Source organism: Etheostoma spectabile, chromosome 19 (assembly GCF_008692095.1).
Source record: "Etheostoma spectabile isolate EspeVRDwgs_2016 chromosome 19, UIUC_Espe_1.0, whole genome shotgun sequence".
Taxonomy (NCBI): Eukaryota; Metazoa; Chordata; class Actinopteri; order Perciformes; family Percidae; genus Etheostoma; species Etheostoma spectabile.
The window spans coordinates 5,574,533-5,588,091 of NC_045751.1; the positions used below are offsets into that span (position 1 = coordinate 5,574,533).

At 40.5% G+C, this 13,559-nt stretch overlaps 1 protein-coding gene across 4 annotated transcripts in view; it reads right to left on the reverse strand.

Moving 5' to 3' along the window:
* nlgn2a (neuroligin 2a) overlaps window positions 1–13,559 on the reverse strand; it is a 190,610-nt gene that overhangs the window by 67,766 nt on the left and 109,285 nt on the right. The window contains exon 1 of one of the 4 annotated variants that reach the window (XM_032499213.1): window positions 9,627–9,769. The exons of the other annotated variants lie outside the window; for them this stretch is intronic. The gene's annotated coding sequence lies outside the window, so the exon portion shown is untranslated. Of the gene's footprint in view, window positions 1–9,626; window positions 9,770–13,559 lie in introns of those variants that run through there. 4 annotated transcript variants of the gene reach the window in all.

The window sequence follows — 13,559 nt, forward strand, 5'->3', positions numbered from 1 at the left end:
CAAAATTGCTGCTCATTAAAAACTATGATGAAATTATGATACAGTCTAGCATTATCATTTCAAAACGCATGCATTTCAATGTCAGATGCTGGAACATACGGTGCTACTACAGCGCTGTGTGCATGCAGCACGGTCCCTGATGGGCCCTCGTTGGCCTTTGAACCAGTCTCCCAGCTGACGGAGAGCAACGATACTCCTGCCTGCCAGGAGCCTACGGTAGCATATGGCACACAAGACTTAAAACTGTGGCACAGTGACAGCCCCTGTTGGCTTCTGTGTGTGAGTAGGCCTGGGGATATGAAAGAGCAGTAGTGCAGAACAACCACATAAATAACCACTACAGCATCTGTTAGAAGGGAGGAGAGACGGAGGGTGTCTGGCTCCCTGTGAATCCTGCTTTTAAAAAACACACACACACACACACACACACACACACACACACACACACACACACACACACACACACACACACACACACACACACACACACACACACACACACACACACACACACACTCTAAAAACAGTGTACTTTGGAGTATTTCAGAATGTTTTTATGCATCACTCCAAAGACACTAACCATTTGAAGTGTATGCTAGCATTTAAGTGTTTTTCAGTAGCCTAAAAGGTGCAGCACTGAATGGTACCTCATCAAAGGTTTTAGTGTACTTTTTTCATTAAAGAAATACTCAACCGATGAATCAATTATCCATACAGTTGGCGATCAATTTAACAGTTGACAACTAATTGATTCATCTTTGCAGCCCTAGTTTAAAAATCACCAAAGACATGACTGAGCGGTTTACTGTCACTTTGCTTGTTGGATTTCAAATTGTTCTGCTACTCAGTGGTGGCGAGTAAATATTCACGGGTGTAATGTACTTAAGTACAACTTTAAAGAAACTTTACCTACAGTGTTAAGTTGCTGCCACTGTCTACCTCTGCTACTGCTTCACAATAAAAGCCTTTCACAACAGTGTTTTCCCACTGTGGCATTGCAATTGATCCAAATGCTTCTCCCACCACTGATATAATTAAACTCTGCACGAAGAAAGACGTAAATTACAACTGACAAGGCACGCTGCAGGCTGACAGTACTTGTGCATCTTTGTAGTTTTTTTTTTTTCCATCAAAAATATTTTGTGCTGTTCAGGGGGTACTTGGCTGAACAAAATATTTAAAATGGGGATACATTATTGAAAAGACCATTGAGAACCACTGCAAAACACCACTACATTTAAAGATACACTGGGGTATCACACACACAGTTACACTTAATAGACAGCTAACGTCAAAACTGGTGCATCAGTCAGGCAGACACACACTCACACTGGGGGAGAGAGAAATTTACAGGCAGCTGCAATGGAGTCGCTATGGCAACTGCTTCACTTTGACTTGCTTCCGCCTCTCTTCTCTCCGAGTCTCTCCCTACATGAGCCACTCTCACGTGGACAAAGTCTCATTGACTGTTGCTGTGGCAACTTATTGCTCTTGTGCATCTCTCAACTCTGCGATGCCCTTCGCCACAGCTCTACCTGAATCTCCATTCAATCCATTACTGGCAGATTCCCACACACACACCTGCATTCGACAATAGGAGATGAAGACTGACAGCCATTGGCATCATGGGAGACAGAATGCAGATAAGCATAAAACACACACAGAATTTATTTATGTCCACAAGAAGAAAATTGTACATGGACACAAATTTTACAGACGCAGTACAACAATACGCAAACTCATGGACCAGTGACATGCAGCAGGTCTTCACAATATCACACACACGGCTGGCTGTCACAGTTGACCTGTAGACTGTGTCCACGGATTAGTTACAGGGCCAATCGTTGTGGCAGAGTGACAGAGACCCTCGGGGGCAACAATCTCTCTCTCTCTCTCTCTCTCTCTCTCTCTCTCCCTCCCTCTCCCTCTCTACAACAAAAGTTTATCGTTTGATGCGCGTGTTCAGGTTCTCAGCATCATGGGCCATTCACATTGTATCCACCATGCACTGCACTCACCGCTAGGTTGCGTACTATTCCCAAAATGCTCAGCGCAAACTAGGAAAGAGTTTCTACAGTTTCTACACGTCATACACTCGTCGCGTCTGCGTCCGGTGTTTATACCAGACGTACATGCGACATTGTGTAGGGGTAATTTTGACTCAACAGGGAGCAATTTGACAGTCTGCCGACGAGAGTTGGGCCTATGATTCCCCGGATGGGTTATGAATAGGGTTTTATTTCTAAATAAAATGTTGCATTTCAACACAATTGCATGTTTACATACATAAGTAAGTAAGAGGTCTGCAGTTATTGCAGTGTGGTATAATAAAACTATGCTATGAGCCTAACTTCATACATTCATCAGTATTCATCCATACTGTGTAAAACACTATGTTTAATGCAAAACTGGAGTGTACACAGTTGGAAATGGATAGTTATTCTGTGTGCCATAAACCTAACTACCTACGTGGGAACTTCACTGAAAAAGAACATAACTTGTGTCAATCAGTCCAAACATATTTTACATCATATAAACATCCAAATACAAATACCTCCTATAAATACCTGTATGGAAATGTCAAATCAACATTTCTCTGATCAGAGATGACAATAATGTGGAACTTTGTCACATAGGGAATGTGCATTGTTCATTACACTATACTTACAGAGTGAACTGTTAAATATGGACAACACCACAGAGCAGTTTTACTATCTATAAACTATAATATAAACAAAGGGGTAGAGATTTCCTTGCTTTGGACACATTAACAAATGTTTTCCAGCAAGATACACGCTTTTTCAGGTGAGTCACTATGCGGAGCCGTTTACACCAGTTGTTTTAAGAAATGCACTCACTGTTGTGCAAATACAAATTATGATTTGACAAATGCACCAAAGTAACCGAGAAAAAATGTAACATAGTTATGATAGTATTTCAGCGGAGATTGGTCCATGTTGATTTCACATAGCTAAAACAAACCTGAATGATTTAAATTAAGAGGCTACAATAAGCTACATACCAGACATGCCTTATTATTGTGCATTATGGTGGAAATATGCACCACAGAATAGTTTCACGTCCGAGGTCTCCGTACGTACAGCTCTGGGAGATCGCTGACGGTCAAAATCAATCTCTCGTCCATGTTCCGTTTGTAGATCCACGAGTATTCCGTGTTTACTTTTTTCTGTTTTTTTCAGACATGTGAATGTACGTCCCAGCGGCTAAGCAGCAGCCCAGTTCTTGCACGCGCAACCCATTGACAATGATGGGTTTCATAGCACAGACTCTTGCGCGTCCAATGTGAATGGCCCCTCAGGATTCACATGTGGGATGAACTGCTTTTAAAGCTTACAAAAAACAAAAAGCCACCTTCTTCATTTATTGCTTTAAAATATGCAGTAGTAACTTTTGAATTTTCAATAAGCTTTAATTGTATGTTATTTTTGAATTTTGGGTTGTATTGAAGTTGAGTTTTAGTTAGTCTTTAGAGTATGTTTGCTAGTTTTCAGAAAGATTTAGTTTTTATAGATTTTTCTTTTTGTACGGGCCAGGTATAATGTCTCAGAAATATGTAGCTACATACGTATACATAGACAATGCAAGGTTAAAGAATGGCAGAGATGTTTAATCTTTGCGCTAGTGTCCGATGTGAAGCAGGTATGACACAGCGCCATATTTTTTTTATCCTGCAGGCATAGTTTCACTTACTTGAAGGTTTTAGGTTTTATTTAGTTTTAGTTTACAAAAAAAGATTTTTCACTGGTTCTTTTAGTTTTAGATAACTTACTATAATAACCCTGCAAAAATGTAATCACATGCTGAGCTCTACTGGTAGACCCTGTGGTATATGTATGCTAGTTCTATCCCTTCGTTTCATGACTGTTACCAACATGTCTACAGACCAACAGAACAGGCGCTGTTTAACTACAACATGTCTTGTGTACCATGTACTGTGCCATGGAGACATTTTGGAGCGAGTCCAGAATATACAAGCAAAGCCTCAACAAATCCTTAACATCCTATGCTAGATTGTTGGCAGATGGGAAACACTCCTGCGCAGAGCCGATGCTGGAAAGGGAGAGGCTTACTAATCGTGACATGGCAGGGCGAGCACTGATTTGTGCTGTACTACTGTTTACAGATATTACTAAAAAGAACAGCAGAAGTATAGAAACAGGGGAAAATTTGGGCTGCACAATTATTTTCATCGTCAATTAATCTGTCGATTATTTTTTCAATTAATTTATTAGTTATTTGGTATATGAAATGTCAAGAAGTGGTGGAAAATGTCGATCAGTGTTTCCCAAAGTCCAAGATGACGTCTTTAAATGTCTTGTTTTGTCCACCACTTAAATATATTCAGTTTACCCTCAGAGGAGTGAAAAAACATAGTCAGTTAGAAAATAGTCATATTTAAGGAGGTGGAATCAGAGAATTTTACTTTTGTATTGGCATCGCAATTACTTACATACAATGATCCGAATGCTTCTCCCACCACTCCTATAATTAAACTCTGCACAAATAAAGACATGAATTACAAGTGACAAGACAGGCTGACAGGCTGACAGTCCTCTCTAGAAAAGCATGTCAAGAAAAACAGAAAACACTGAAGACAAAGAAGAAACAATGACTGACTGAAAGCCAAAATTGAAAAGGTGAACAACACAAAAATGACAGTGAAAAAAATGATCAGCAAACACAAAACAACATCAAGAAAGGCAGAGAGCAGCTGAGGGCTGGTACCCCGAGGAGCTTAGCATGGCTGCTGATCCTTTCAAGCAGAACGGAGACAATGAGAAGATTAGGCCTAAACTTGTGTCAAGTGTTCCAGTTTAGCACACCGCCCACCGTCTCCCTGAGAGACGCCGCCCTCCAGTCTCCTGATCAGAGACGCACGCTGGTCTTCGCTTCCGCCGCATTATCAACTGACTGATTAATCACAGGGAATGGAGCGTGTGTCACTGTCTGATGTTGATTTGATGGGAAATGATGTTTGCCGTCGGTAAACACTGACAGAGCCAGCAGAGAGGGAGAAGGAGAGAATAATATGCATTTAAATGGCACGACTGAACTTCAGGGTGTAACAGGAAGGATAAAAGATTTTTTTTAAAGTCTTGTTAAGTCTACATTCATATTTTCTTTTATAGATTTTTGTTTTAGGAAGAGCTGAAACCAAGGATTAACCTCAAATCCATTGTGTCAACCTTGGCTTTCCTGGCAGAAAGCATAGAGAAGGCTCTCTGTAAAGGACACAGTGTTTAAAAAGCATATATTACTTCCAAACCAAATGAGAACGCAGAGCCTGCTGAGATATCATCTTCCCATATGATAAACTGAGCATGGAGAGATTGAAGCGGAGGGCCCTCTCTTTACAGAGAGCCATAATTAAAACGATATTGAATCACGTCAGGGTGAAACGACAACTCGAGGGGGAATAACGCAGCATGCAGAGTTTTATACCTTCTCCAAATTAGCATTTTCATTTTTACCATATGATCAACTCTGTACTTTTTCTACCATTTCTATTTTTCAATTTCCTTGGTATGGATAAGCAAGGGAGAGTGTGTGTGTGAGGGAGTGCGCGCGCGCAGGCCCATGTGGGTGTGAGATAAATATTGACCTTTTACGAGGAGGTTCCAAGCTGTAATAATAGGGAAATTGCTCACAGCAAATGATGAACTGTCATCTGTGTGCAAATACACTGAAACTCTTTGTACTAGTGGTCCAATTAGTAGAAAGGTTACAGGGTAGTGGAAATATTGTAATAGTGTAATGGAAGGAATACATTTCTGCATTTTTTTGTATTTCTGAGACCTGTAATTTCAGTTATGATGGATTAGAATTATCATACATTTTATATTCTGTAAGAAAGTCAAACTGTTTAAGTATGTTTTGCTATACAAATTGGGGACATACTATACATCGCCGGTTTATATTGAAAAACATACTTTTTTACTCCAAATATGAATAACATCCTCCTCATTAAGCCATTTATTGAAAAACTGCTTAAATATTTCTTTTGCTTAAGACCAGAACCAAACTACAACCCCTATATTAATCACAGCTGCTGCATATTCAGAAGGAAAGTCTCATTTGTACAAATAAAAAAGAAGAAAGTGGACACACCAGAACTGCAGATATTTGCATTGAAGTGTTCGAAAACAAATGCATTTTAGATAGAAAAACAGCAAAAACTGTACTGTTGTCTAACTGTGTGGCTGTCGGTCTGAAATGAGTGTGTGTGTGTGTGTGTGTGTCAATAGGAGGTCAATGGCCGGCTGATGTGACAGAGGGCAGCAGTGGAGACAGACCGACACACAGGGTGATGAATGGGATGTGATGAGATGCACAGCAGCAGAGCTGGCCTACAGGCCACCAAGCAAGGCGAAAGCTAAATCGTTAGAGCACAATGGATCAAGGCAAAGGCCATACTGATTGCATCTGGGAGGTGTGTGTGTGTGTGTGTGTGTGTGTGTGTGTGTGTCCATGCACTGGTATTATAAGACTTGTGAGAATCAGTTGGAACTAGGTTTTCCAAGGAAAGTAAAGAAAGGGAAAGAAAGACCATTTTTACATTCCCAGCAACAATTCAATTACAATATCTGTGTGTTTTACTTATTACCACAGCGACTAATCAGTGTGTCTTTTTCCTTGTAACTTCCAAGCAGCCAGGTTACCTCCAGCATCAATAGGGCATACAAATCAACTAGCAGAGATGTGAAACGTGCTTTCATGCTTTCAAGATCATGTATCACAACAGACATTATCAGTTCTATTTATTTGCCCAAGTAGTTCAGTCCAACTTGCATAATTCTAGCATAGGAATGTAGTTAAAACCAAACAATCCGACATACAAAAGAAGAAAACAAGAACCTCTCTTGTAGAATATTCCTCGCATTCGAAGGTGGCAGCCATCTCTAAAATGTCAGTCCCGTGTGCTGTAACACCCTGATTAGTTCCCATATCTATATGAAGATAAACAATTATATTGCCTTGTAAACAATTTTTACATTCTTAAGCTTGTTTAAGTCATCAAACAGGTCTGTTGGAACACTATCAAACCCTACAAACACCTGTTCTGACACATTATTTGACACTGTTAGAGCCGGATGTACCACTGATGGCATTTGTTCACTGCTTTCCATTTCGCACAGGGACATACGCCATGCTGTCCAGGGTTTATGGGATATTTCGTAGTAAGTGGAATTGATAAATTTAGCCTGGTGTGTAGGCTTGTTGAAAACCACTAATATATACTGTATCTGTACAGTGCAGCAAAGTAGATAGTGGTAGATTTTACCTACAATTTTTTAGAGTTTTAAAGCTTGACGTTACATTGGGTTTGTCAAAGGCACTGACAGTTAAACATGTGTGACTAAGGGGCTAATCGAAAGCAATGACAAGGGCTTTGTGTAGAAAATGTTTCTGCAAAAGTCCAATTTTCTCTATCAATCTAAAGAAATACATTGAACTTACGCACAGAGAGGCTAAATGCCCCACCACTTCCCCACTGGTCCTTGGACCCGAGGAGAAACACACACACACACAGAGAAACACACACAGAAAGACACCCACCCCTGGCTGAGCTGATGACACTGGGGCTGTGGGAGCCAGCACCGAGTTTGGAGATGATCCTAGCTGCTGTACTGCTTGTACTCTGTCTACAGCGACAAACACCCACCACACAGCTCAGTATGCTTCCCAAGATCAGACCAGCAACCCCTCCAGCTGAAAAATAGGCAAACAGCTTCTGTTCACAGGTATCATGTGTCTACAGTATCTATCTGGTACTTTATAAAAATAACCACTATTATAGTAGTTAATCTATTATATCCATACATACTGCTCAAAGTGATTCTTGCTAACATTTAATGACATTTCCAAACCCAGAAAAAGCAGTGAGCACCAACAAAATAGCAGACAAAAATGCTCTTTACCAAACAATTAGATGTAGCAGCCTATTATTTAATTGTTGCATTGTGCCGAGCATCTGCAGCCTATACACCTTTTTATTTTGAGCTCAGCACCTACTGCTTTAACATTCTCTTCCCCAGTTCAGACAGCAATGCTTCTTTCTTTCAGCAGATTAAGTGTGGGCGAGGTAAAAAAAAAAAAAGAAAAAAGAAAAAAAGAAAAAAGGAGATGAGGTAGGGAGAGAAAAAAGCACCATTAGGACTACTGGGAATAAGAACAGGTGCCCTGGCCTTTTTTTACAACAACATGCTCTTATTAGACTCAAAACCATCTCTAACAACACACAAGTATTCCTCTCTAATTTTCTCTCATCTATTGCTCTCTCTCTCTCTCTCTCTCTCTCTCCCACCTCTTCGCTTCTCCCTGTTGCCACCAGCAAGTGCTCTCTCCTCTTCCTATCTCGCTTCCTGTTGCGAGCAATCTCGCATTCTTTATCTTTCACTCTTCACTCACGTCCTCCAGCAGCAGCCACCCTGGCCTCTCTCATCTTCTCCACTTGTTTGTTTTCTGCTCTCCATTTTCTCTGTGATAACTCCTCTCTTTTCAACTCTTGTTCTTTATCCCTCTCTCTTACATCCACCACCGGCTAGCCTCATACTGTGAGAGTCTATTTCTCACATACATCCTTCCAGTCGCATGGACCAGTCTTGCCTTTGCCTTTCCTTGTTTCTCTCTCTCTCTATTTGTCTTCCTCCATCTTCTTCTCATCTCTCCGTCACTGTAGCACTTCCGATAAATTATCACTCTCAACCCCTCCTCTCTGCTATCTATAAATAGAGGTTGGATTAGACTGACTTTTTGTTTTGCTCACTATTAGGAAGCGGATCAATTCCACAAATTGAGTGGATGGGGAAACGGACACACACACACACACACACACACACACACACACACACACACACACACAGTGACAAATAGGATACAAACACAGGCATTGTCCTTGTTTTCCCACTACTGTCGATCTCATTCCCCTCATAACAGCCTACTTCTCTCCCATTTTCCACATCCTTCCTTTCACCCTTAAGCCTTTTGGACTTCAGTTGACCCCTCTCTTCTTCCTTCCTTCCTTTCTTTCCATTCCCTTTTCTTGTCTTTATCTCCACCCTTAATGCTCAACTGATGAAAACATTTTCCCATTTTTATGTGAGTGTCTGTGTTTCTTTGACTGCAGGAGACTTAACAATTACTGTGTGTTGTTTACAGGACCATATAAACACAACAACACACTTAACCAGACAAGTAAAAATATTAATTATATAATAATTAAATAAATCCCTACGTGTCACTAACACAACCCATTTAAAAAGAAAATGGTAGTACAATGGGTGCATGTGTTGCCATCTGCACCTGTTTTGTTTCACATGATAAAAAATATATTGTAATATATTTCTAACTCTATATCTCTCTCTCTCTATATATATAGATATATATGACTACTTATGGCTTCAAACGGCCCGTATTGCATCAAAACTCTGTTTATCTCAAGTTTATTCTAACTATAGAGCTTACAACTATCCTGACTTCTTATTGCTCACACACTCCTATTTCATCAGAAACTACCTTGAGATTCAATATAAAGAAAAAAAATACTCCAAAGTGAGGGATTCTAATAATCACAAGAAATTAGGGTAGGGTTTGAAGGACCAAATTCAGGTAGACTGACAGGGAGGTACAGATCCAAGTTAAAGCGCAGAGTAACAGAAGCTCCAAAGAAAAAAACACCTGGGAGGAAAGCAGCAGAGCACTGTGATGGTGTGGCAGGGGATGGATGAATGAAAGGAACTGGGCCGCCTAATGAGGGAAGGAGATGCAGGTGAGATGCAGGTGGGCGGGGATTAACAGGTAACTGCAGAGATGATGAGGACAAGAAGGAACAGGTGTGTAGTTGGCAATGAAGAGGCTTTGGGTAGACGGAATGTGGCTGGAGATACATTATTATACTACACCCCCCCCCACCCCACCCCACCCACCCTTTATCAGAAAAACAGTATTCCAACTAAGCTGTTTGCATGGATGGCTAATGAAAATTAATAGTCCACTGATATTTCTGTTTACGTGCAACTGTGCAAAATATAATTGGTGGCGGACTTGTTTCACCGTGCAAACCCTAACCACCTTCTTAAAGGGTCACCATTGCGATGTTTGCACATGTCCAAACACCTGTTGATATCCAGGTCTTTTGTAATGTTTAAAAGTAAAGGTGGGTTTCTCTTTGGACGTTTTTTCGGGGGCATGCATCTTTACTAACTAGGCCTAGTTGGTTTGTGATCAACCACCACAGCAAGCCCCAATTTAAAGGCAGATTCTAAATGCACTGTATACATGTCCAAAGCATGCTTCTAAAACTAACAACTACTAATAGCCGCATATCCCAAATGACCTAATGGAAAAATGCTATATTTGGAAAAAGGCCTAATATATCCAAACAGAATATGCTTTTAACATGACCTCTATCTAATTCGGAATATTGTCATATTTGGACCAATAGTGGAATACTCACTGATGATCCTCAAGCAGTGCCTTTTTTTTAATACAAGTTGACGATATAGACATTTGAAAAAGAAATCCTCATATTTCCAATTCATAGTTTTAGACAATTCAAGGTTCTATTTCCTGTTGATTGCTTTTGGGCTGTAAACAAACTCACTGCAAACTGCAATTTAACGTTTTGGTGGCCACTGTCATTTGTGGGGTTCATTTCAAGAGCACTGAAATGAAGCATTAGGATCTGTTTTGTGTGAGAAGTGTGACAGTAAGGGCTTGGAGTTAAGATGTTAATTTCCCTTTCCATATATATTTGCTGCAGTCAGAGGAAACAATCATGGACTGGCTCTAGGTTAAACACTATTGTGTTGAATTACTTGTATCACCAATAGAGAGTAGCAATATGGATTTTCATATACTGCATATGCTGCAGGTTATTTCTCTAAGGAAGCGCAAGAGATGACTGTCAATGGAAGGCTTCCAAGCAATCATTTCTGTTCTGTGTAGAAATGCACATGAATTACTATCCTTTGTATTTGCAAATTTTGCATGTCTATGAACCCCCCCAAATCTGTCCTCATGCAACCTCTCATTAATCCCAATCCACCCCCCCTTCCCTCTACCTTCTCTATTTCCTCGCTCCTTTAACGATGTGGCCATTACTGGGGCTGCCGTTCACAGGGTGTGTCTGGGCGCTAATTGGGACTGAATAAGTGTGAGTGTGTGTTGCTGGGAGGCCGCATTGACACAGCCTCAGATACAGGGGCTGGCTTGTGCATCCACCCTATGGAGATGTATTCTGAATGAGTTGCTACACACACACACACACACACAACCACACACACACACACACACTTCAATACGTTTCAATATGCAAGTATTATCACATGCATGTTTGAGTTTTTGTGTGTCTATAATAAAACTGGGATTATTTTAACTTTAATTTTTAAATTAACTTAATCGTGATGACCGGTGTGTTTTTTTGTCACCATAGTGCCACATTAACATTTTAGTATAGATACACACAATATTTGACACATTTAAATGGTTGCTAAACATGAATTTTTTTGTTAGTTGTTGAAGAAATTGAAGCGTCAACTGCTGTTGCAGTTACATCATTGGTTGAAATTGGTTGGTCCAGCACGCATACGTTTTTTGTTTCAACATAAAAAAAACATTGGATATTGATTTTTTATATATAGTACATATGAATATGCTATTTATATTTTTTGTCAAAAATGGTTAAAAAGGTGCACAATACGATGTGGAATGTGATCGAAAAATGGTTTAAAATGCATTTAATCTCGACTTTAAGGTAGAAGACGCAAGACTCAGACCAAAGACACGTTTTATGGGTATTTGGTATCTATTGAACTGTGAAGTACATTACCTTGTTGATGTAATGTATTCTTTTTCTGTTTGTGAGTGTATGAGTTGAAGCAGGAGGAGCAGAGGAACAATAAATTGGGTGTAGAGAGTCTCGGCTGTCGTATTCATTCAGACGCCAGTGTTCCCATTAGGTAACGCTGTCAGCTCTGCCACTACCCACCGCTCTCCATCTCATACATAACAATACCTCCTTAATTGGAATGCTACTCCGACAGTTACAATAAAATTCAGGTGAAAACGCAACATAGTACATAGTGAGAAAGAGACAACACAACCAGGAAAAAGACGTGGCTAGTCAAAGTGAGTGGAACTTTTATAACTTAAAGCAACTATGCTAAAGATGGAGGAGCTGTTGTGCAGTACTTCCCTAATGTTACTGATGCCACTGTAGAGCCTAGTGGGAGGTCATCTCTACAATACATTTGACAAGTCCAACACTTCATTTGTTGCAGTGAGCACTTTAAAGTTTATTGATTTGGATTAAATAGACCCATAATAGGTCTTGGCTAGCTTAGAGTCAGCATCGAGGGTATTCACTGAGTTCCCTGAGTGGAAGAGGAGCTGAACCAGCCTTCACTGCTGCATCCCTCAGTCCCTTATAGTCAATGCACATGGAAATAAACCCAGCCAAGTGCAAAGAAAAACACAAAATAAACTGTGTTGATCTTTTTTTCCAAGCGCTAAGCTAGCTGACAGACGACACGGCGCCAACTACTGCAGCTCTCTCTCTTTCCCCGTCTCTTTCATTCACTCTACCTCCCGGTACCTTCCCATCCTTTTCATCTGCATCTTTCCCTCTGCCTCCCTTCCTCCCCTCCTCTTCACTTTCTTTGTCTTGTCAAAGGGGTTTCAAGCTCAATAAAATACTATCTTACAGCGAGCTATGGAGTAGGAGTATTTGACACGATATTGACACCACCTTGACATGATGTGGGCCAAGTGCTGAGGTAATGGGGAGCTTCAGCAGCAAATAACCGACAAGCCCACTGAGAGACACAGGGATACAAAGAGACAAGAGATTGAGTCTCTGTTGTAATGTAAAAATAAAGTTGCACTGACAGTACTGTTGATCCTTTTCTTGCAGAAGATTCTACTACTGTTCTGTGCTGGGCGCTTTTGTGCAATGCCAAGCCAAACCGAGCTATTCTCAGTCATGCTAGCATGTGCGGTTTTGCACACCAGGCTGTCCAGTTCTCATTTTATTTTACATTTTCACATAGTGTGCTGTTCCGCTTCCTCTTTTTGCTCCTTTTTGTTTTTTCTTCTCATTCTCCTTTCATTGTTTTTTCTATATACTACTCGCTCTCGTCCCCTGTGCCTCCCCATTCCATCCAAAATCCTCTTATAAAGTAATTTGTCCTCAGCACATAAGGATGTAAAAATGCGTGCAACAAATAAATGAATGGTTGCTGGCCTTCACATTTCTCACTGCTGATTGCTCACAGCCTTCTTATCCTTTTTTTATTTGACAATGTAGCGATTTGGCTGTTAATATGTGTATTGTACAGTACTTTTGTGTACCACATTGTCCAATGGTGAAAATCCTACAGGAAATTTAACAGAACAGCATCTCCCTGGATGCTCCTACATGCCAAGTCTCCGTCCTTGCATGGTGCGTTTTCCAAAAACAAGGGACTGATAGCAAGTATTGCAAAAGGGCTAAATGTTTGAGAACAAACGTGTATGTCTGAGAACATGAACATGAGGGG